The sequence below is a fragment of the Cavia porcellus genome, unplaced genomic scaffold (assembly GCF_034190915.1).
Source record: "Cavia porcellus strain 051 isolate PalLab524CR breed Dunkin Hartley unplaced genomic scaffold, mCavPor4.1 scaffold_28, whole genome shotgun sequence".
NCBI lineage: Eukaryota > Metazoa > Chordata > Mammalia > Rodentia > Caviidae > Cavia > Cavia porcellus.
In genome coordinates this window covers 31,356,080-31,380,827 of record NW_026947511.1, presented here as the reverse complement: position 1 = coordinate 31,380,827, position 24,748 = coordinate 31,356,080, and the positions used below count along the sequence as shown (strand labels likewise).

General features: G+C 38.4%; 1 protein-coding gene across 12 annotated transcripts in view; it reads left to right on the top strand.

Moving 5' to 3' along the window:
* The window catches only part of Usp54 (ubiquitin specific peptidase 54), a 119,712-nt gene that overhangs the window by 17,741 nt on the left and 77,223 nt on the right, over positions 1-24,748 (top strand). For 2 of the 12 annotated variants that reach the window (XM_063239307.1, XM_063239309.1), the window contains exon 1: positions 15,330-15,523. The exons of the other annotated variants lie outside the window; for them this stretch is intronic. The gene's annotated coding sequence lies outside the window, so the exon portion shown is untranslated. Of the gene's footprint in view, positions 1-15,329; positions 15,524-24,748 lie in introns of those variants that run through there. 12 annotated transcript variants of the gene reach the window in all.

The following is a 24,748-nucleotide window of genomic DNA, read 5'->3' as shown; positions in this document are numbered from 1 at the left end:
AAGTTTAGTTGCCCAGACTGTGCTTGAACTTGTGAGTAACTTCCTGCAGCCTCCCCAAGTGCTGGGATTACAGATACCCCAACTGGATTGTGGTATGTTTTGCAATTAATCCCCCCATCTCCCATACTGGTTGTTGAATCCAGGTGAACTCTGCTACTTAGCTTATACCCACAAACCTTTTAAAATTATTTTATTTTGAGAAAGGATCTTACTAGTTGCCCAGGCTGGTCTCTAAGTTTTAATCCTCCTGTCTCAGCTTCCCAACTAGCTGGTGTTACAGGTATGCATCACAAGGATATGCTCAAAGTCAGGTGGTCTTAATGCTTCTATCTTTGTCTTTCTTGCTCAAGATTGCTTTGGCTATTGGAGGTGTTTTGTGGTTCCTTACATATTCTGTGATTGTGTTTTTCTAGTTCTGTAAAGATTATCCTCGTAATTTGATAGGAATTGTAGTGAATCTCTAGATTGTTTTGCATAGTATGAATATTTTAACTATTAGAAAACATTGTTTTGTAGTACTAGGGATGAACCAGTGTCTTTCATATGCTAGACAAGCTCAAACTTCCAGAGTTCTCGGGTTACAGGTGTGTACCAGCATCCTTGGCCTACCATATTTTAACAAATTTAATGCTTCTATACCTTCCTGCTAAAGCCTCCCATGTGCTGGGTTTATAGGTATGTACTATAGGTATGTACTACCCTGTTTGGGTTTCTTTCTTCTTTTCTTCTTCCTCTTCCTCTTTTTTTTTTTTTTTGAGGTAGGGTCATGCTCTGTAGTCCAGGCTGGCCTCAAACTGGTCTCTCCCTCAGGCCCCTGAGGGCTGAAATTACAGATGTGTGCTACTATGCCTGACTTATTTCTTTAGTAATTTAATGTACCGAAAAGCTACTGTTTGCTGGACCTGGTGGTACATGCCTGTAATCCCAGTAGTCTGGGAGATTGATGCAGGAGATTATAAATTTGAGCCCAAGATAGATATTTTAACAATTAAAATAATTTTTTAAAAGTACTGGGGATAAGCCAGAGTCTTACACTTGCTGGGCAAGTGTTTTACCACTGAGCTACATTCTGAACCCTTTTTACATTTTTAAATTTTGAGACAAGATCTTCCTAAATTGCTGGAGCTAGCCTTAAACTTGGGATCCTCAGCTTCCCAAGTAGCTAGGATTATAGGCTCCATGACTGGGAGGGATGTTATTATAGCAAAAGTCACCAGTCAGAACTGGTGAAAGGGAGAGGTGTAAATGGTGAGATCTGGAAGGGTCCAGATGTAAGTTTCTGTGTTCATGTAACTACAAGGTCTTATTCTTTTGCCACCCAACAAAACTGAGGATTTCAGTTTCTGGAGCACCCTAATGTCAGCTACAGCCAGGTGGGTACTGGAATGGTTATTGATTCTTACAGTAATCAATTATCTTGACATGGATTTGATACTATTTACAGGTCATGAGTGTTCAAGGCACTCTGGTTTCCTATCAAATAGTATTTCACTGGAGGTATACTTTTTCTCTGAGACAGCCTTTCACTATACAGTTAAGGCTGGCCTTCACCTTGCTATGTAGCCCAGGCTGACCTCAACCTCACTGCAAACATCCTGCCTCAGCCTCTTGAGGGCTAGAATTACAGGTATGCACTGTCATGCCCAGTTTAGGAGGTATACTTTTTTGTTTTATTTTATTTTATTTTTGACACAGGGTCTCACGATGTAGTTTAGGCTAGCCTTGAATTCACTTTGTAAGAAAACTTTTCTCCTACAAATACAGGGATTTCAGCCCAGTGCCCATGATCATTATTCATTTTCCCTTCTTTCTCGCCCTCTCTTTTTTTTGTTTGCAGTGAGTTCTGCAAGTTCTGCTTCTTTAATTGTTTTTTTTTTTTTAACTTTTCTCTTTCTTTTTTTCCCCTTTTCTAAGGATATAGGTTAAGGAACTTTGGTTCTGCCTATACTAGAATTGGTCTGCACAGCCTTGTAGCCCAGGCTGCCTTTAACCTTGTGATTCTCTTTCCTGAGTCTCCTTAGTGCTGGAATTACAGGCATGTGCCACCCCGCTCTATTTTACTTTGGATTTTTGAGAGGACCTCATTATGTAGTCCAGGCTGGCCTTGGATTTGCTGTGTAGTACAGGCTAGCCTCAAACTGGAGGCAATACTCCTGCCTCTGCCTCCTGAGTGCTGGGATTGTTGGTATGCACCCCTACTCATGGCTGTTTTTAGTTTATGGGGAAAAAAAAAGATAATTTATCTTTTTTTTTTCCCCATAAACTAAAAAGAATTTGAAAGTCGGGCATGGTGGCACATGCCTGTAATCCCAGTACTTGGGAGGCTGAGGCAGGAGGATCATTGTGAGTTGAGACCAGCCGGTGCTACAAAGTGTGTTTAAGGCCAGCCTGAACTGCACAGCGAGACCCTGACTCAAAAAAAAAAAAAGAAGAAAAAGAAAACTTTGTATTTTAGAACAGTTTTATTGTTTTACTCTTAATTTTTGAGACAAGTTTTCATTATGTTGCCCAGGCTGACTTACGATCCTCCTGCCATAGCTTCCCAAGTAGCTGGATTATTACAAATCTGTGTCATGGGCTGGGAATTTAGCTCAGTGGTATAAGTGCCTGCCTGGCAAGTGTGAGGTTGTGTTTGATCCCTGGTACCAAGTAAATAAATAAACATGTGTCACTGCATTTGGCTTTTGAACTAGATACAAAAAACCTGGGGTTCAATCCCTAGTACCAAAAAAACCTCCAAAAAACAAAACAAAACAAAAAATTCATTGTTCATTGCCTAATAAAAGAGAAACAAAAGTTATAGTAGATTTATACAAAGTTTTAGAAATACAGAAAAATTGAAAATTTCCATTTATTCCCTTACCCAGTTTTTCCTACTCTTTATATTTTAAATAAGTATAGCATATTTGTTGTAATTAATGAACCAATATTGATATGTTTTTATTAACTAAAGCCATAGCTTATTTGTAGTTAAAATGTTACTAGATGGTGAGTACTGTGGGGCTTTTTTTTCAGATCCTTGGTGTCCCAAACAAAGAATTGAGCAAAACAAAGAAAAGTCAGTGAAGATAAACATTTATTGAAGGTAAATAAAAGGTACTGGTGAAAAGGCTCACAGCATCTGAGGATAAGGTTTTGTTTTAAGACAGGATCTATGTAGGTTGGACTTGAATATACTAGGTAGCCTAGGCTGGCCTTGAATTCATGGCAATCCTCCTGACTCAGCCTTTAGTGCTGGTATTACAGAGGTGTGCCACCACCCCTGGCTCTCTGAGGATAAAGGAAAAGGGTCTTTTGTATCCAATATTCCTGGCTTGACTTTCCTCTTGTTCAAATAAGGTATTGGGACATTTGTCCTATTGAAAACTCAATTGGTGTACACTGTCCTATCAGAAACAACATCTTTTGATTGGTCATGTCCACTTGTAAATGGAGGATTGAAAATGGCATTTTTTTTTTTTTTTGGTCTTTTTGAGACTATGTGGTTCAGGCTGGCTTTGAGCTCACTTTGTAGCCCAGGTTGGTCTTGAACTCAACAATAATCCTGCCTCAGCTTCTGAGTGCTGGAATTACAGGAGTGCACCACTGTGCCTGGTAGAAAATGGCATCTTTTGACTGGTCCTGGAAACAGGGCCACATTCAGAGGAAAGACTGAAAATATTCTGATTGGTTCTTTGTGTAATACTCAGGAGCTGTGGAGTCATTTTGGGTCCTGTGTTGTGCATTATGTTCTTTTTTTGGCTTGTTTGTTTTGTTTTTTTGAGACAGGGTCTTGCCATGTGGTTCAGACTGGTTTTGGACTCACTTTTGTAGCCCAGGCTGGTCTCAAACTCTCAGTGATCCTCCTGCCTCAGCCTCCCAAGGGCTGGGATTACAGGAGTGCGCCACTACTCCCAGCTCACTTTTCTTAGAAAATATTTCACTTAATCTGACCTTTGATATACTTTGCCCAGATAGTTGTGTGGTTTGCCCCAGCCCTAATCTTTTGGCCCATTTTTTTTGGTTGGGGATTGAGGTGTACTGAGGAAGGATATCCTATCTTTTAATTTTTTTTTTTTTTAGCCTCATGGTTAAAATGTTCTTTTTCTGTTCAGGGTATCTTTTACATTAACTCATTGGTACATTTACTCACTTGTACATTTTTATGTATAGTGGTTTTATATTTGTTAGCTTGTACATCTGTGGGAAATAGTTTTATTAGCTGGAGTACAGTTTTTTTTTTTCTTTTTTATTGGTACCGGGGATTAAACTCAAGACCGCCTGCTTGCAAGGCAGGTGTTTATGCCGCTGAGCTAAATCCCCAGCCCCCTGGAGTACAGTATTAAAATATAGTTCATTGTACTTTAGTCTTATCTTTGATTTCTAGAGTTACTTTGTGACAGTGTCTTTATCAGTCTCTTCAATGAGATTGTTTCATGTTTGTATCTTTTTTTTTTTTTTTTAAATTTTGCACTCTTTTTTTTTTTTTTTTGTCTTTTTCTTTTTTATCGGTACCAGGGATTGAACTCACAACTGCCTGCTTACAAGGCAGGTGCTTATGCTGCTGAGCTAAATCCCTAGGCCCATGTTTGTATCTTTTATGTTTTTAATTAATAAAGCAATTCATAGTAATAGGGATTGAATCCAAGGCCTTTACACAAGCTATACCCCTAACCATTTTTGTTGTTTTGTTTTTGAGACAAGGTCTAAATAAGTTACTTAGTTTGTATTTGAACTGATGATCTTTCTCTGTTAGCCTCCAGAGTATTGGGACAACAGCTGTGTGCCACCACACTCAGCTTTATGTTTTTATTATAGAAAATTTCAAATTTATATAAAGAAAACCCAGATGTGGTGGCACATGCCTCTAATACATCTAGATTGCTTACAGATTTTATTCATTACAAATAGTTTAGTTATAAGCATTATAATTTGTCTCGACAAGCTTGTATAAAGTTATTTTCAGGGTAAATTTCTTGATGCTAAATTGCTGAAATGAAAGTACTTGAAATTGAGGAATATTACTAAATTTATATATATCCTGACAAGAGTAAATGAGAGTTTCCATTTTTCTTATGTTAATTACCTGTAGCAATTTTATCCAACTTTTAAATATTTGGGAATAAGACTTAAAATGACATTTAGCTTCCTTTTTCATTCCTTATTTTTTTTCATTAGAGATTATATTTGAATGAGGTAGAATAGTTTTCCTACCTTGAAGTCATCTATTTTTTTCTTTGTCAGTTGCCTGTATAAATTACTTGCTTATTCAAGAAAAGGAAAATTTCCTATCCCAGACAAATGGCCAATTTCTTACTCCAAGCCATTAATACAAGGCTGGGAATATAACTCATTGGTAGAGTGCTTACCTTGCACGTATGAGGCCCTGGGTTTGTTTCCAAGGACTGGAGAAAAATGTGAACAAACTATTAATATAGCATTCTCTCTCTCTCTAATGTGGTTCTGGAAATTGAACTAAGGACCTTTTACTTTGAGCATATACCTAGCCCTTTTTTATTTTCATTGTCCTCAACTTTGGCACTCCTCTTGCCTCATCTTCCCAGAGTGTGGGGATTACAGGCCATCAAACTTGGCATGTCTCCCTTTTCCTTTGTTCCTCTTTGATTCCACCAACCCAGGGTGGGGTGTGTGCTTAAATCTCTTCAATAAAGAGACTTAAATGACCTCCCATTTCTTTCTAAAGGTTCTGTAGCTCTCTATTTTGCAACACTGATAGGGTCAGATTGTTTTCAAATGGATGATATTATTTTTTATTTTTATTTATCTACTTTTAAACACATGGTTTTAGTTTGGTTTCCTAAATGAATTCTCTAGGGAATTACGCCCAATCAGCAAGAAGAAGGATTTCTACAGATGTGAGGGAATGTTTTTGATTGTTTAGCAACAGGGTGTGTCTGTCAAGCATTACTTCAGCCTGCCTGTTCATTGGCTATGTGTTTCTACCCTGACACAAGATATATAATCTGAATTTTGCTGCTATACTATTTCAGTACATTTTCAGCCTTATTTCTATTAGGGGTTATTTTTCTCTAGCTACAATGCACATATGTGTAGCAATTAATACTGGTTTTGACTTTTTTTTCAATACTAGGAATAGAATGATGATGACTTCACGAATAGGAAAATGGTGATTACATTCTGTTCTGATTTAAATGACAATGTTAACTGGGTGTGGTGGCACATATCTGTAATCCTATCACTCAGGAGGCTGAGGCAAGAGCAGCATAATTTTTTTTTTCTTTTTTTTTTTTTTAAGAGCAGCATAAATTTGAAGCTTGCTTTGGCTAGTGAATTGAAAGTCCAGTGACTTGCATAGCAAGACCCTGTTTTAAAAAAAAAAAAATGGGGCTATAGCTTGGTGTTAAGGCCCCTGGGTTCAGGCTCCAATAAGGGAAGGTTAACATCCATTTTCTTTCTCATTTGAGGATTGTTATTAATAACAATCTCTGATACATCCAGAAGTCATTTGCCAAACCATTTGAAGCCATCCAGTTTTATCAGGTGGCAGCTCCTGTTATTTATGGGGATTTAAGTTAAACAGACATGAAACAAAGAGTGTCCTTGTTTTATAAAACAGGAACTATGGTTTTTAAAAATAGTAACTATTGAGATATGGTTCATATACTGTACAGTTTACCCATTACAGTATAGAATTCAATTTTTTTAAATACTGGGGATTGAACCCAGGACTTTTAGAAGATGTATTTCCAATCCTTTTTTATTTTGAGACTGTGTTTTACTAAATCAGCAGATTACCCTGGCTGAGATTGAATTTATGATCTTCCTGCCTCAGCCTTTGAGAGTGCTAGAATTACAAGTGTTTACTCCTACACCTGGATAATTCAGTGGGTTTTTTAGTAATAATTCAGCATTAAGCAACTGCTACCACAATTACTTTTTGGACATTTTCATCACTAGAAGAAATGCTGCGCTTGGTAACAGTCATTTTCCATTTCTTTCACTTCATACCCTCTCCTGGCCTAACCACTGATCGACTTTCTGTCTCTATAGATGCCTGATGCCAACATTTTATATACTGAAGCCAGGGCCTTTGCACTGAGCTGTATCCCCTGTCTTTTATTTTATTACATGTTTTTGTTTTTTGAGACAGATTCTGTGTAGTTCAGGCTGGCCTTGAACTCACTGTGTAGTTCAGGCTGGCCTCAAATTTGCAGTGATTGACCTGCCCCAGCCTCCTGAGTGCTGGGATTACAGATGCGTACAACCACACATAGCTAGGTTTCGTTTCTATTAAAATTTGCTCTATGTTTTTCTTGTGACTAGATCTTGAAGTCTAGGCTTGCTTCATTCATTCATATTTTGAGAAAGATCTGGCTATGTAGTTCAGGCTGGCCTTGAATTCACTATGTAGCCCAGGCTGCAGTCATACTCTTGGGATCCTCCTGCCTTACTACCCCCTCCCTCAAATTAGAATTATAGATGGGCGGGGGCTGGGGATTTAGCTCAGCGGCATAAGCACCTGCCTTGCAAGCAGGCAGTCCTGAGTTCGATCCCCGGTACGATAAAAAGGAAAAAGACCAAAAAAAAAAAAAAAAAAAAAAAAGAATTACAGAAGGGCACTCCCACACCTAACCTGCTATGTGATTCTTATAGTTCAGTGAAATGTGGGGAAAAACATAGTGTCTTAGTTACTTTTTACTCGTCACTGAGACAAAACACCTGAAGCCCAAAGTTGGGAAAGGAAAGGTTTATTTCTTACAGTTTTTGGAGGTTTCAGTCCACACTCAGTTGGCTCCAAGGCAAGCGGGCATGGCTGGGCCGCAGTTCATGGCGGCTGCAAACAGCAAGCAGGAACCAGCAAAGAGCAAGACACACCTTCTTCCTGCCAAATTATCACATCCTGGCTCCACCCCTATGTGGGTGGAGCACTGACACCATCAATCCAAGCACTAGACAATGAACCAATCACAAATACACAATGCAAAAAAAAAAAAAAATACACAATGCAAACTCATGAGGCTTGGGGGACACAGACATAAACCATGACACATAGTATGTGCATCTTAATATATTAGTATCTCTGCCAAAAATAGGTTGCAGTTTACTGAAGTGTGCCAGAAATCTCAGAGGCTGTCACTACATAGAAGAAAAAAGTGATTGTGGCAACAGTATTACCAAAAATATGTTACTATGCTGGCAGTTTACCACTACTGTAGGCTCAATTTAATTCTTTTTTCTTTTGATATAGAATCTCAATAAATTGCCTATACTGGTCTTGAACTTCTATCTCTGCCTCAGGGGTATCTGGAATTATGTGCATGTACCATTACTCCCTGCTAGGCTGAGTAATTCTTGGGAAGACTTTGAAGTAGTTTTTGCCTTTAGGATCTTCTATCTTATTATACATAATTCTTACAATGGCAAATGGATGAGTTAGCAGAATTTGGAGCAAATTGCTCTTTGCATTGCTCCTTTTTGGCGGGGGGGGGGGTGCGGAGAATTGAGACAGGGACTGCTACATAACCCAGGCTGTCCTTGAACTCAACAGCAGCTCTCCAGCCTCAGTCTCCCAAGTGCTGGGGTTATAGACCTGCACCGCCACACCTGGCTTCTCTTTGCATTGTTCCTGATTCATTTGATAACCATCCTGGACTTCAGATATCGTAACTTTTTGTCTTTTACTTTTTCCCTTTTAGGTTGTGTATATTTTTATTAGCACATATCTGCGGTACATAATGGTTATATTCCTGTGGAGAGTTGGTACTTGTACATAACACATCTTAATTCTTTTTACTTCTTTTGTCTCTCACTGTTCTGTTGTATATCTTCTCCAGGTTCTCACAGATTTGGAGTAAGGACTAGAAGAAAGTTTTAGAAATGATTGTGGGGAAAAACAGCTTGAGGACAGTTAGGTCAACAGTTTACAAGGATAAGAATAGAATATAGGGCAGGTGGTAATGACAGAATTACAGGACCAGGGACCAGAATGGTTGGAGAAAATGGTAGGGAGACATTTACTGTAAAAGTGGGCCTCGTGGCCTTCTTAGGGAGCGTCAATTGACATTGTGTTATATGATGGGGTCACAGATGAGGTCTTTTTGAACTTACATATTCTGGAGTTTGTAAAAAAAGAGCAGTTAAAGTTCTAGGCCAACGACCCCACTTGGAGTGTCCCAACAGACCTGATACCACCTTGAGAGTCCTGTAGAGACAAGAAAGTCGTTGTGGATCAAGAAAGAAATTTATTATTTTGTGTGTCCACATTGGGAAGAAACAGGGGCACCAGCATTCTGACCCCTTTCTTTGGGGTTTTGATAAATAGAAGGATAAATGCTGAGGATATAAATTATTCATAGTCAAGCAGTCTTGGTCAAACTGTAGTCAGGTTGATCATTTTCTCCGATCTGGTTCTGTGTTCTGTGACTGGGGGAAAATTCTTATTGCTCCATGGCAGGGGGGATTTGGTTATTTTAGGAGATTATTGTTCCAATTTGAGGCAGCAGCCTTGATTCCTATCATGGAGTGACCTGCTGTTTCTGGAAATTTAAAAATATTATGTGCTAGCTGGGCGTGGTGTCTCACGCCTGTAATCCCAGCACTCGGGAGGCTGAGACAGGAGGATCTTTGCGAGTTCGAGACCAGCCTGGCCTACAAAGTGAGCTCAAGGTCAGCCTGAACTACATAGCGAGACCCTGACTCAAAAAAGACACACACAAAAAAAATATTATGTGCTTGTAATCCCAGCACTTAAGAGGCTGAGGCAAGATGATCACTGCAAGTTTGAGACCAGCCTAGGCAACATAGTGTGTTTAAGGCCAGCTGAGCTATATAGGGAGACTGTGTCTCAAAAACAAAGTAACAACAACAAAAAACACTTAGTTTTTCTTATTTTGATGTTTTCAGCTATGAAAGGGGTAAGGTAAATTTAGGGCTGTCAATCTCTTATCAAATTTTTAAAAATAGTATTAGAAATTGAGCCCAGGGCCTCCTTGTTAGGCAGTCAGGTACCACTGAGCTACATGCTCAGATTGCTTTGTTTCCCTCCCCTCCCCTCCCCTCCCCTCCCCTCCCCTCCCCTCCCCTCCCCTCCCCTCTTTTTTACAGGCTCTGGCTATGCAGCCCAGGCTAGGCTTGAACTTGTGATACCAGTATGTGCCACCATGCTTGGCTATTTTATTTTATTTTATTTTGATGTAGAGTCCCCCTGAGATGTCCAAATTGGCCTTGAACTGGTAATCTTACCTCAAATGTCTCAAGTAGTTAGTGATACAGAACTGTACTTATATACCCAATAAGAGTCAATACTTTTAGTAAAAGCAGCCCTTAAATTCCTCTTGCAAGGCTACTAATACAATTTTTCTACTGGTACTCAATATATAGTCAGCTTCCTCTCCCTTCATTGTTTTCTTCTTTTTTCATAGGTTTGCCTCCTTTCTTGATTATGCTTTAATTTTTTTTTATAGGTTTAAAGTTTAAAAAACAATGAGAAATTCATCTTTTTTACTGGTTTCTGTGAGATAAACATTTAGGTGATCTTCAAGTGATACGCTTGAGAGGTATGTCACATTTTTCCTGCTCTGTAGGAACTTTCAGTGTAGTTGAAAACATTTTGTTTTTTAAGTTATGGGATCACATTGTGGTAATCAGGCTGGACTCAAGTGATCTTCCTGCTTTAGGCTCCTGAGTAGTCACTGTGCACCATGAGTTGAAGACATCTTTTAAGTGCTTATTTTAGAAGATATGTTGGTTAATACATGACATAGTGCTATTTCAAGAATGATGTAAGATACAATGAATGAACCTAAATAGTTTAAATAAATAAATTTAAATTAGATTATATGATTTTACTGTTTTCCAGTGATTTCATAGTCTTTCTTATAAATGTAGAATCAAAAATAGAATATTATCTTTCCTTCAAGCCCTATAAAAAAAGCCCGTTTGAGAAAAAAAAAAAAAAAAAAAAAGAGAATAAAGCCCATTTCTCTTTGCTCCCTACAGATGGCCTTTTTACCCTCTATCTGCCTGCAACCATGTCACATTGCCTTTACGCAAGCCTGCTGGTCTTGGCTGGTCTCTGCCTCACGCCATTCCTTATAGTTGTGGCCAGGTGTTGAGGACACCATGGAGGAAAAAGTATAAAGCACCTCTTGGAAGCAGCAGGTCTCTCTGTCCTGTCTCAGTCTTATGTTAACCAGTCAGTTTTTTCATATCTTCTGATTTTTTGTTTTCCCTTTTTTTTTTTTTTTTTTTTTTTGTCTTTTTCCTTTTTATCGGTACCGGGGATCGAACTCACGACTGCCTGCTTGCAAGGCAGGCGCTTATGCCACTGAGCTAAATCCCCAGCCCCTATTTTTTGTTTTCCCTTTACAAAACTCACTGTTTTACCATTGTCCATGTGTTTTTATGTTTGTTTTGTGATAGAACCCAGAGCCTTATACATGTTAGGCAAGTGCTCTACCATGAACTACAACCCCAGCCCTCTCATTTCTATTTTGTAGAATGGAAACTGCCCTGATTTGTGAATCACAGAAAAAACACAATTAGATCTATAAATAAATTTGTTATAATTTGGTCTGTTGACATTCTTTTTTGACTGAGAAAAGTGAAACATTCCTTCATTAAACTGAACATTCTGTTTCTATTCTATCAGGATAGAATATTTCTGTTCTATCAGGATAGAATATTTCTATTCTATCCTGCATGCTAGTTGATCTGACCAAATAGGACTTTTAACCTGGACTTTTTTACTTTCTTCCTCACTCGAGAACTTTTCTTGATAATTTTGTTCAAGTCTTAGATTTCATGTTCCTTCCTGCCAATGATACTCATATTTTTTCAGAGGCTTTGGATATTGTCGTCAAAAGTAGGTAAATGATAGTGTTACATATTTCCTGTAAAGTACTTGGAAAATATGACTTGTTAACTAACTTTCGTTGAGACACAGCTATACAAAGTGCTAACCAGGTGTGGTGGTGCACACCTATAGTCCCAGAACTGTGAGAGGCTGAAGCAGGATTATTGTGAATTTAAGCCAGCCTGTGCTACATGGTGAGACTCAAAAACAAAAACAAAAACTACCCCTCAAAAAGCCTGAAATGCTATTGTATCTGGTTATTTAACTCTAGAATTCCTGTTGTACATTTAAACAAAAACCATGTCTGTGATTTTCCCTCCTGACTTAGAAATTAGGCCTCTAAAATCTTTCTTATAGGCAGTCTTTTTTATAGGTAAGACTCAGCACAAGTCTTAATTACTCCAATTTATTAATTTATTTTTTTCCCAAATAATGACTTTATTTTTAATACAAAAAATGGAAATTGGGAAACCCACCCTACTTTTACCCCCTAACATAATCTTTACGTCTTAAAAATAAAAATAAAGTACTAATTCTATATGTACCACATCTACCATACAAAAATGTATCCAAACTTGTATTGCTACCAAAGTTCTAAATTAAAAAAAGTTGCAGAAAGCCCCTTATTATAAAGCAAAGATTACAATTTACAAAATCAAAGTACGAAAAGGCCAGAGTCACTTATAGAACCATGCACTCTGCTTTTTTATTTTTTATGACAGGATCTATTATGTAGTTCTGGTTGGCTTTTTAACTCAGTGATCCTGCTCCCTCAGCCTCCTCCTAAGTGCTAAGATTACAGGCATTTGCCTCTATGCCCAGCCCCTAATTTCTTTTGTATAGAGAAACCCAGTGGTGGATGTATCATGTTTTCTCTCTTTCCGGAATCGAACTCATAGCCTTGTGCTTGCCAGGCAGGCGTTTATGCCACAGAGCTAAATCTCCGGCCTCGTGTTCTCTTTCTATGTGATACCAAATCCCATGAGTAGTCCTTTTTTTTTTATCGGTACCAGGGATCGAACTCACGACTGCCTGCTTGCAAGGCAGGCGTGCTTATGCCGCTGAGCTAAACCTCCAGCCCCCACTATGAGTAGTCTTGAAGAGGGAATAATAAATGTCCAAAAAAAAAAAAAAAAAAATAACTTACTCAAGGCAGAATGTGAGTCCAATAGAGTTTCACTGAAGTGTTTTTGGAGAGGCTTTAGAAACACTAGTCTTTTTTTTCCCCCCTGACAGAATCTCATGGTGTAGTTTGGGTATGCCTAGAACTCACTACCTAGTCTAGGTTGGCTTTGAATTTGCAGGCATGCTTCTCCCTCAGTTTCCTGAGTGCTAGGATTATGAGCAAATGCCACCATGTCTGGTTAGAAACTGCAGTCTTACTAGGGCAACCTTTCTTTGTGTACTGCTTTCTTATCTGTGTGAAATGTAGAAGTTCATGCTGTCTCGTTGCCTTATAAGCCTGTTGGAAGCTCAGTAACTTCTAATATTCTAGTCTTGTTTATTTTCACAAAGAATATATTTCCCCTCACTTGTAGTAGAGTTCTTTTTTTCCTTTTCTTTCTTTCTTTTTTTTGCTCTGTAGTCCAGGCTGGGCTTGAATTCACTATGTATCCCAGACTGGCCTCAGATTTTCAGAAATCCTGTTTCAGCCTCTGGAGTGCTAGGATTATTGGCATGGGCCACCATGTCTGGCTTCTTCATCTTTTTTATTTATTTAGGGTTTTTTTGTTTTTTTGTTTTTTGTTTTTGTCTTTTTGAGATAGGTCTTGCTATGCAGTTCAGGCTGGCCTTAAACTGGCAATGATCCTCCTGCCTTAGCCTCCTGAGTGCTGAGATTACAGGCATGTGCCACCGCACCCAGTTCTTATTTAGTTTTTTAATGCTAGGGATTGATCCTAGGAGCTCTGGAATACTGGTGTTCTACCACTGAGCTATACTTATATACTCAATGACTTGATTAGAGAGCTTCATTTTGTTATTTGTACTTCTTTATTTGCATTTAGCACTAATCAATAGAAATACAATACTGTGTTTCACACTTTGAGAATGTGCAATCTACCCCTCTCCCACCTGGCACTAGGAGATCGGAGTTATAAAAATAATGGTTAACAAGAGAAGCAATAGTATTTCAATTTTTTAATTTTGGTGCTTCTTGCCAAAGGACTACTTAGAATAGGTATGTGAATAATATGTGAATAAAACGTAATTAGTTTTGGGCAGTATCCACAAATTTATTTTATGTATTTATTTATTTTGTAATTGGGATGGAACTCATGACCTCACACTTGCCAAGCAGGTGTTTGTGGCTGAGCTAAATCTCCCGCTCTGAGTATTCACAGATTTAAATTAAATCTTTTAGTCAACTCATACTATTTTCTCACAACCTGTAGACCTTTATATCTGGCAAGGATTCTGCTTATAAGCTTTTTTTCTTTAGCCCCCCAAAACAATATACTTATAAACCGCTTTCAATAAAGCTGTTTTATAATTGGAGTAATGCACAGAAGGGTTTGTGTTGGTCCTCTTGAGTCTTTGGTGCCCTACCTACAAACAGGTTCTGCCTTATTAATCACATGTTTACAAGTAGTGGATCCTTCCTGCTGTTCATTTTCTTTTCTTTCTTTCTTTCTTTTTTTTTTTTTTTTGGTCTTTTTCCTTTTTATCGGTACCGGGGATGGAACTCACCACTGCCTGCTTGCAAGGCAGGCGCTTATGCCGCTGAGCTAAATCCCCAGCCCCCATTCATTTTCAGTGAATAATTTGCACTTCTCCTTGATAGAAGAGTGGAAATCTTTCACTGTTCTTATCTTTATAGTTGAAAACCTTTAGATACTCAGCATTTTAAAGCTGACTAAGGATTTTAATAGCTCAGTTTTACATCATAATTTTCTTCAACAGTGCAACTTTTATTTTTCTCTTTAGGGTTTATACTGGGGATTAACCCCCACACCCCCATGACTTTTGCACTGAGCTACATCCCCATCCCTTTTTTTATTTTGAGACAAGGTCTCATTAGGTTGCCCAGGATAAATTTGAATTTGCAATCCCTCCTTCCTCAGTCTCCTGAGTAGTTGAGATTAAAAATGTAATCCACCACACCTCGGTTTAGTGTAGCCTGTTTTAATGTTTAAAGGTTTACCTATTAAAATGATTCAAGTTCACATAGTATTAGAATTCTGAGTTACAGATTCAAACCATAGCATTGTTTTGATTATTCTCGAAAGTAGTGCAGAATACTGTTAGCACTCCTTTTGACTGTATTGCAAAGGATTTTTAAGGGCTGGCTTTTCTTTGGAAACAGCTGTCACCCTGCAGACCTTATTGTTTGGTGACCTTTGTCATCAGGAATGTCCTTGGAGGAAACAGCCTTGTGATTGTTTTTCTTAAGCCTAAAGTTTGTGATATGTTTTCCTTAGTTAGTTTTGGTTGTTCTTCAGCTTACTTTGTTTGCATTTAATTGGAAACTCTACCTTTTTAGTTTTGTAATGATTTGTGCTGAGATCTTAGGCAAAAAGAATTGTCTTCTGTCTGATATCCTGTCCTGTGGGAAGGCTTTGTGGTTTAGATTAACAGCTTCCCATTGTTGCCAGTTGCATTTGTCTCCTCCCTCAATACCCTTCCCTCCCATTCCTGTATCTTTTGCTCCACAATTCCCCTTGTGATTGCCTGAGGTCTTTTGCTGGTGGTTGAGGGTGCTGTCGGTAGGTAAGTACCTGTAATGTTAAAACTCGCAGATGGAGCTATGAATGGGTCAGTCAGTGTTCCTTTTAACAGCAATAGTTTACAGTTTGAAGTTGGGATTTTAGAAGTCTAATTTTTGGGAGAAAACAGTTTTCTATGCTGAGTGAGACACTGCTTTTTCCTCTTCTTTCAGTTGTGAAAGTTCGGAAATTTGTTTTTTCCATTTAAAAAACATTTTCCTAGACTTGTTAGAATTAAAGATAAGTGTTGTGAATTTAGTATTTTAAATTTCCTTGAAACCTTGAAGGTTATTTGTGAGAAATGTATATTTCTTTATACTTATTTTTCAGTATGTATGACATACTTGTTAAAGAAACAGATAGTATATTTTGTGGCTAATCTGGGAAGTAGCATTTCCCCACTAGTATCAGAGTCATTCTTTTCTTCTCTCACCAGAATACCGTTGGCAAAACTCATTACGATTTTTGGCAATATGTTGTCAATTATGGGAAGTGGCATCTGAGTATTTCAGGGTAACAGATGTTTCTGGGAATTATTTTTGAGAAGATGTATTCATTAGGACTTGCTCCCTTGAGGTGTGAAGTCTATAGGTCTCTTAAAAATAAAAAAATATGATAAAATTTTTTTTAGTTTTTTGAGACAGGGTCTTGTTATGTAGAATGTTTCATTTCCTTGAGTAGTATACTTTGGTCTTTAAATAAAAAATGCTGTATGTGTATTTTACTCTGAATGAATGATACTTTGGTATTTCAAACAGTTGTAAGCGATGAGCCTTAGGTTTTCTAGAAGCATTATTAACAATATAAAGCAAAATTTGCTTGTGGGTTTTATTGCTGTTTAGTTGAGTCACTTATCCACATGGAGGTTGTACTTGTAGAGTAATGATTTCCTGAACTCTTACTTGGAGGCAAGTGCTAGGTCCTATAATTCCCAGTACAGCTTTGCCAGATAAGTAGTATTGTCCACCTGGGAAACAGTCATACACAGGGAGAAAACTTGGGGTTTAAAAATCATTTTTCAGGAATGTGAGTATAATTCTTATTTAGTTGTTAGCTGTAAGAGCTAAAAGACATACCGTGAGTCCAGCAGTGTTCACTAATTGGTAGCTAGTATTACTAAGATTTTACAGCTGAAAGAGCAAGAGAGGTAAGTAATCTGTTGAAGGTCACTCAGTTGTAAATGGTGAATTTAAGATTTGAATTGGCTCTAAACCTAGAGTTTAGCTGGGTGTGGTGGCACTTGTTTGTAATCCCAGCTACTTGGGAGGTTGAGAGTCAAGATCTCTAGTTCAGCCCTGGTCTGCAAAACAAAATAAACAAGCAAACGCCAGGAAGAGTTTGGAAGCATTTTTTCATTTGAGTATTGTAAAGGTTTTTACAGTAATTTCCTTGGACTGCTGCTCAGCCCTCCGCCCCCTGCCCTCATTGCTCCCACTGTGGAATTTTTTTATTTTGGATGCCTTTCTTTGGTGTCCTCTGTCACCTTCCCAGTCATGTGCTTGCTTTCTCACACTGGAGCTGCTTGTGCCATTCAGTACCAGTGTCCTCTCAACAGAAATGAGTCAAGCTGGTGCTGTCATTGGCTTCCTCTCCCGTTTTCCTTTTGTTGATAGATTCATTAGATTTTCATTATTATTGGTGCTGAAATAATTTGAGTACTGGTGTGTTTATAGCAATTTTAAAATGATGCATAGTTGCAATCAAGTATTTTAATTAAAAAAGCATTCCTTAGTGATTTAAAAATTATGAGAAAGAAAATCGGGTGCTAAGTTATTGAACCAGAGGGTTGTATAGGTCAACTTTGTGTAACTCATGGTTACCATTTTGCTCTCCAGGGGCCTAATAAAATTCCTGTTGAAACTCCTCCTTTAACTCATTAACTACTTTGCTACTATTAGTAGTACACATAAGGTGAAAATACTGTGTTATCCTACTTAGCTTAAGTAGAATTTCTTTTTTTGTGTTTTGTTAGTAAAGTATCCTTCAATATATCTTTTAGAAGCACAAGGCATGGTTTAGGTATAATGTGATTTAGGGAGGAGATTCAGGGATGACTAGAAAGTCGATTGGTCATACCTGTAATTTATCTCTAAACTGAAAAAATGCTTTCAATTTGTTTTACAGTTTTTTCTTTTTTTTTTGCGGCGGCGGGGGCGGTTCTGAGGATCAAACTCACAACCTTGCTCTTGGTGCAAGGTGTTTATGTCACTGAGCTAAATCCCCAGCCCTCTTCTTCCTTTATTTTTTCCTTTCATTTTTTTGATTTTTTTGAGACAGGGTCTCACTATGTAGCCTAGGCTGCCCTTGAACTCTTGGTGATTTTCCTGCCCCAGTCTCTCAAGTTCTGGGGTTACAGATATATGCCAGATGCCTGCCTTCTTTTTTCCCTTTCTTTCTGGGGACTGAACCAAGCACCTTTACACTGAGTTACATTCACAGCTCATTTTTATTTCTCATTTTGAGACAGGGTCGTCTTGTTAAATTGCCCAGGCTGAGCTTCATTCTTGTGATCTTCCTGCTTCAGCCTACCAAAGTGCTGACATTACAATGTGGTCCATCTTGACTAGTTAGGAAGTTATATGTCTTACTTACTTTTCTTTTGTTACTGAGACAAAATACCTAACACCCAAAGTTAAAGGGGAAAAGGTTTATTTAACCCACAGTTTATAGAGATTTCAGCCTGTAATCAACTGGCTCCAAGGGAGAGTGACATGGCAGGAGACAACAAAAACAAGAGCTCTCTTATATTGTATGTGGGCTACCTCCCCAGTGCAGGAATAGCCCTCCAACTCCCAATCCCAGCACTAGACAATGAACCAGTTACAAACTTTAGATTCAGCAGTCTCAGAAAAAAAGTCTTTGGGGGTACACTCAGACACAAACCATAACATTATGCCAGTAGTTTAGGTGAATTTTAGTGAGAATAGTTTTGGCCTGCATTTTCCACATTTGTTGTTGTTTTTGTTGTTTTTACTACATAAGTACATTTGTGTGTTTGTGTATATGTAAGAAAGAAAGGTTACAAGTAATGATTAACCATCATAACTATAGCTACTATATATAGAATTTATTTTGTAGCTGGCCCTCAGTGTTTTCCATATATTAATTTGTTGATTGCTTTTAACAAAGCATATTTATTACAGTAGTAAATGACCAAGTGATGGAACCAGGATTGGAATATAGATTTATCATCTTCATTGTTTATTTACTTATTTTTTTGGTACTGGGTATCAAACTCATGACCTTGTGCTTGCCAGGCAAGTGCTTGTGCCGCGCTATATCCCCAGTCCCCATCTTCTTTATTGTTATCATCACCCAGATGTTTATTTAGGGGCTGAGGATATAGCTTAGTTATAGAGTACTTGCCTAGATATGCCAGGCCCCAGGGTTGATCCCCAGCACTGGGGGGGAAAAAAACCAAAAAAACCACAAAACAAACCAAACAAAACTCACATTTATTCCATGCTTACTATATAAACTCCCCCACCCCTCCAGGGTCTTGCTATGCCATTCAGGCTGGCTGTGAGCTCACTTTGTAGCCCAGGCTGATCTCGAATTTGCAATGATCCTCTTGTCTCAGCCACCCAAGTGCTGGAATTACAGATGTGTGCCACCATACCCAGCATTATATAAATATTTAATCCCTAAAACAGTACTGTAACATAGATGTTATTTATTGGTCCCATTTTACAGATTTGATACCTAAAACTTAGACTCAGTAACTCGGTCAAAATGATGCAGCTTTTAGGTAGTGGAGGCTGATTTGTGCTCTTTTACCACTGTGACCAAATTGTGTAATTTACATTTTCTTAACTACAGGCATGGTGGCATCTTAGGTTATGCAATGTGGTTGGTCCAGCAAAAGATGTACTTTTTTTTTTCTTTTTTGAAACAGAGTCTTACTGTGCACTATTCAGATTGGCCTTGGGCTTACTTTGTGGCCCAGGCAGTCTCAAACTTGTAGCCATCCTCCTGCCTCAGCCTCCCGAATGCTGAGATTACATGAGTGTACCACTATGCCTGGCAAAAACTGCACTTTTAATTACTCTGTTTTTTCTACCAATGTGCTGCCTGTCACAGAGATAGAAAAATTATCTTTTGTTAGTATAGCTCTGAAGCTTTATAATAGGGCCAGCTAGTCCATACCTCTCATTACTTAGTTTTTATAGATTATCAGTTATAACAAAGTGAAACTTTTTGGGGGGGCATTTGATCTTTTTTTAATTTTCAATTTTTATTTTTATTTGAGACAGGGTCTTACAATACAGTTCAGGCTGGTTTTGAACTTACTTTGTAGGCCACACTGGTCTTGAACTTGCAACGATCCTCCTGTCTCAGCCTCTCAAGTGTTAGGATTACAAGCATGCACCATCATGCCCAACTGGTTTGGTCTTTTTGAGACAGAGTTTCACTATGAAGTTCAGATTGGCCTTGAACTCATGTTGTAGCCCAGGCTGACCTCGAACACGCAGTGTTCCTCCTGCTTCAGCTTCCTGAGTGCTGAGATTACAGGTGTGTGCCACCACATCTGGCTTTTCAGTGGGTTTTGGATAAATTGGTATATAAGTGACAATTTTGTAAGTTCTTGTAATATGAAAAATAAGACTTTGTGTACTTTAACAGCATACAGTTCTTCCTGTTGTGCTTGATGGATTAACTTGAAGTTATCAAAGTATAAACCTTAGGAAACTGTTTGAGTTAAGTAACTGTCCAGTGAAGAGTTTAAGATAGCCACCCCATAAGTCAACAAATAGCTTGGCCTTTTTTTAATTGTTGTAGATTCTTGCCTCTGTTTTCAAGCTGAGATGAAAAGCAAATAAATATTGATTGTCTCCATGAGAAAAAGTTGTGTCAGCAGTGTCTCAAGCCAGAAACAGACGTTTGACACTTTTTTATTTACAGAATCAAAATTGTCAGGATGTACGTACTTATCCCTTTAATCAAAAATTGCTCATTCAATGGAAGTGATTCAATATCTTATGTTCAGCCTCTGTAGAATAAAAAAAAAATGCTCTTTAAGGAATATATACTGTAGTCCATGTACTCAAATGTAACCTCAGGCAGAATGTGAATATTGTAGTCTGTGGTCCACATTCCCTGAATTCAGAACAGAATGAAATAAGTGGGAAATCTGAATAATGGGATACATGCCAGTGACATGCTTGTAATCCTAGCATGCTTGGGAGGCTGAGGCAGGAGGGTCACGGGTTTTAGCCTAGCCTGGACAACTTTATGAGACGCTGTCTCAAAATAAAAATAGTTAAGGATGTATCTCAGTAGTAAAATGCTATTTGGTGTTCAGTCTCTAACACTGAGAGAAGAAGGAGAGGAAGGAATGAAGGAAGGAAAGAAGAGGTAGGTTACAGAGGGACCTGGGTGGGCCTTTTAGAGGAGGGAGCTTTCCCTAATCCTGCCTTCCCCCTCTCTCTCTCTCTCTCTCTCTCTCTCTCTCTCTCTCTCTCTCTCTCTCTCTCTCCTTTTCCCTTTTCCTCCTCTCTCCCTTTCTTTTTTCCTTCTCCTTCCTTCACCTCCTCCTCTCCTCCTTTCCCTCTCCCCGCAATGTTTCCCCCTTCTCCCCTCCACCCTGTACTCAACAGATTCTCTCTGTTTTCCTGACTGCTGTTGAAGTTCCAGGCACAAGGGATCCTGTCTCAGCTTTCTAAATAGGTGGGACTACAAGCACATTGTGCTGGTGGTGTGGCTTTTCCTTGTAGGACAGTTACCATTTTTAACAAAAGGAAATAGGAAAAGCATTCAAGAGAGAGGCAAAATTAGGGTCAAAGCAACTAGAAAGCTGAGCACAGAGTATACAGAGTATAGTGATTACAGTATATAGAATGGAGTTCTGTTGTGTTGATTATTTTTCTCTCGTTTGAAACAAAATACCTGATGCCCAAAATTAAGGAAGGAAAAGTTTATTTAGCTCACAATTTGTAGAGGTTTCAGTCTATAATCTTACTGTACTGCACAGCTTTACTGGAGTTTCCTTTCTGACCAAACTCACAACGATTTAAATCATCCTACTAGATACTTTGCTCTTGATTTACAGTGTAAATCTGGCTAGAAGCCCTGAGCAATAGCCCTGCCACTGCTTCAACATTAGACTGCCTCGGGCTGGGGGTTTAGTTCAGTGGTGTAAATGCCTGCTTGGCAAACATAATGTCGTGAGTTTAATCCCTGGCACCAAAAAATAAAAACAAACAAACAAACATTAGACTGCCTTGAAATTTCTTCTGCCAGATTTATTATTAGTCTACTGCCCTTAACCTCAGTCTTAGATAAAAATCTCTTGACATGAACAAAATGCAGACAAACTTGACCAAGTATAGCACACATTGTCTGGAGTCCAGGAGCCATTGTAGTCCTTCCCAGCAGAAACCTCCTGAATCTGATCTTCGCTGGTTTTCTGTCTTCTGAGCTCTGACCAGAATCTCCCATACAGCACAGCCTAATAAGTTCCAGTGCTACTCTTCCAGGCAACATCTCTAAACCTTTCCAAACTCTTCCCACAAGCTGTTGTCAAAGGCTCTTGAACCACATGCTCAGGTATAGTCACAGCAATGACTTTATTCTTTAATACCAAATTCTGTATCAGTTACTTTTCTCTCATTGCTAGGATAAAATCCCCAACACCCAAAACTAAGGAAGGAAAAGTTTATTTAGATCACAGTTTGTAGAGATTTTAGTCCATAATCAGCTGGCTCCAAGGCAGAGTGGCACATGGCAGAGGGACTACCATTCATGGCAGGTGCAAGACAGCAAAAGCATTGAGCAAAAAGAGAGAAGTACAAGAGAAGACTCTCTGTCCCTTAGGCTGTATGTGGGCTACCTGCCCCACGGTGGGTGTAGCTCTCATCCATAATCCCAGCATTGGATCATGAATCAATCACAAATTATATTTTATTTTAGTTTTTGGTACCAGGGATCAAACTCACAATCTCACGCTTACCAGGCAGACACTTACGCCACTGAGCTAAATCCGTGGCCCAACAAATTCTGGAAGCCTACCTCTATGACCAAGAGGCTTTGGGGGGACATCCAGACACAGACTGTAACACTTGTTTATTCAGAATGGAGGATAAGTGAGAGAGACATGCTAGGGCCAGTAGTAGTAAGGATATGAATCTTAGCAACAGTGAAAACAAAATGAAAGTGGAGAGCCAGTGAAGTAGCTGGTCAGGGAGTAAATGAGGAAAATGAAGCTGGCAATGGGGGGAATTGTGGGGCAATGGTCCCGAGGTGCTGAGGATCTGAATCTTAGCAACAAGTGAAAACAGAATGAGAGAAAATAGAAATCTAAATCAGAGCCCTAGTTTCTAAACAGGAAATAGTTACCAGTTGTAGCTTTCATATTGTAGAATTTTAAATTTCTGTTGTTTGGTCTAGAATTTTTTCACTATATTTGTAAGGAAAATGAATTTAATCTTTTTTGTTTGTTTGCTTGTTTTGGGAATTGAACTCAGGACCTTGTACTTGTCAGGTAGGGACTGTACTGCTGAGTTATATCTGATAGGATTATTTCCAAAAGATGAAAAATATTTCCAAAAGATGAGAAGTAAAAAAAAAAAAAAAAGCGGCCTTTATTCTGAGAACACAGAGAGAGATGACCGACACCCCTGCACTGCTGGAGTCAGGCAATCTCTCCAGCGGACACGTGGCATGGTGGGGTATGTAAGTAGCCTCAGTTTGGGGTGGAACTTAAGGGGGCATCAGGGATGCACAGGTAGCCCATTGGTCCTAGGTTTGGCGCCATAGGCAAATTCCCAGGGGCTGGGAAGATGCGTCACAGGTAAATTCCTAGGGGCGGGGGAGATAGGGGCTTCCTGGTTCCGGTTACAGTGTCCAGCCTGGGCCAAAAGCCTTTCAATATCCCCAGCCTTGAATTTAAGTCTTTATTTAAGATTTAAAGTAAGGAGATTACAGATTATAGAAATGGATCTGTGAATTATAAATAACTGAGACATTAGAAAAAATGAATAATTCTATCACTGCATAACTCTAAAGAGACTTCTATTATTTCACATTTATCTACCCTTTTTTTTAAAAGAAGCTCTTTTATTTATTTATTTTTTATCGATACTAGGAATCGAATTTATGACTGCCTGCTTGCAAGGCAGGTGCTTATGCTGCTGAGCTAAGTCCCCAGCTCCATTTATCTACCCTTGATCTTGTAGAGTTTTAAACTTTTCTGTTACTTCGTTCTAGGTCAGTCAGTCTCTTGGAAATTGTTTTTCAAGTAATAAAACTTAGCACATTAGGTGCTATATTTCTATGTGAAACAGTAAATCATGAGATTTCACTGAAACTTTGACTGGACTCTACCAGGATCACCAATTATGTCACTATCTTCTGTTTTACTGTTTATCTATCTTGTTTTATGTATCTTTAAATGGGGATATTATTTCCTAAATAATTCAATTCTCTTTGGACCCATTTCTTTCAGTGAATTATTATTATTATTATTATTATTTTGTCTTTTTTTTTTTTTTTTTTTTTTTTCGTCTTTTTCCTTTTTTTATCGGTACCAGGGACAGGGTCTCATGATATAGTTCAGGCTGGCCTTGAGCTCACTTTGTAGCCCAGGCTGGTCTTGAACTCAGAGATCCTCCTGCCTTAGCCTTCCAAGTGCTAAGATTACAGTCATGAGCCACTACACCCGGCTCTTTCAGTGAATTATTAGCGTAATTGAAAAAGCTGTTAAAAATTTTGAGCAGTTTTGGATTTATAGAAAGTTGCAAAAATAGTACAGTATTTTTACCTCATCTAGCTCCCCCTAATGTTATTATCTTATGTAATCATAATACAAAGATTAGAACTAGAAAATTAACATTGGTGTAATCCTATTGTTTAATTATATTAAAAACCTTTTTTAAATGTTATGTTTGCTGATTTTTTTTTCCTTTTCCAGTATCCTATTTAGGATTACACATTGCAGGTATTATTCTTTATTCATCTGCGTGCTTTTTAATTTTTTTTTTTTAATTTTTAAAGTATTTACAAGTGATTTACTGAAAAATACAGAATGAATGCACTTTAGGATTTCTCCTCTGGGAGTGTTTTCTCGAAAATTTATGAATATTTTTTTTTTTTTTTTGATACCAGGGATTGAATTTATGATGTGGTACTTGCCAGGCAGGTGCTTGTGCCGCTGAGTTAAACCTCCAGCCCTTTTTTGGGTCTTTTCATTTTTATTTATTTATTTATTTTTGTCTTTTTTCGTTTTTATCGG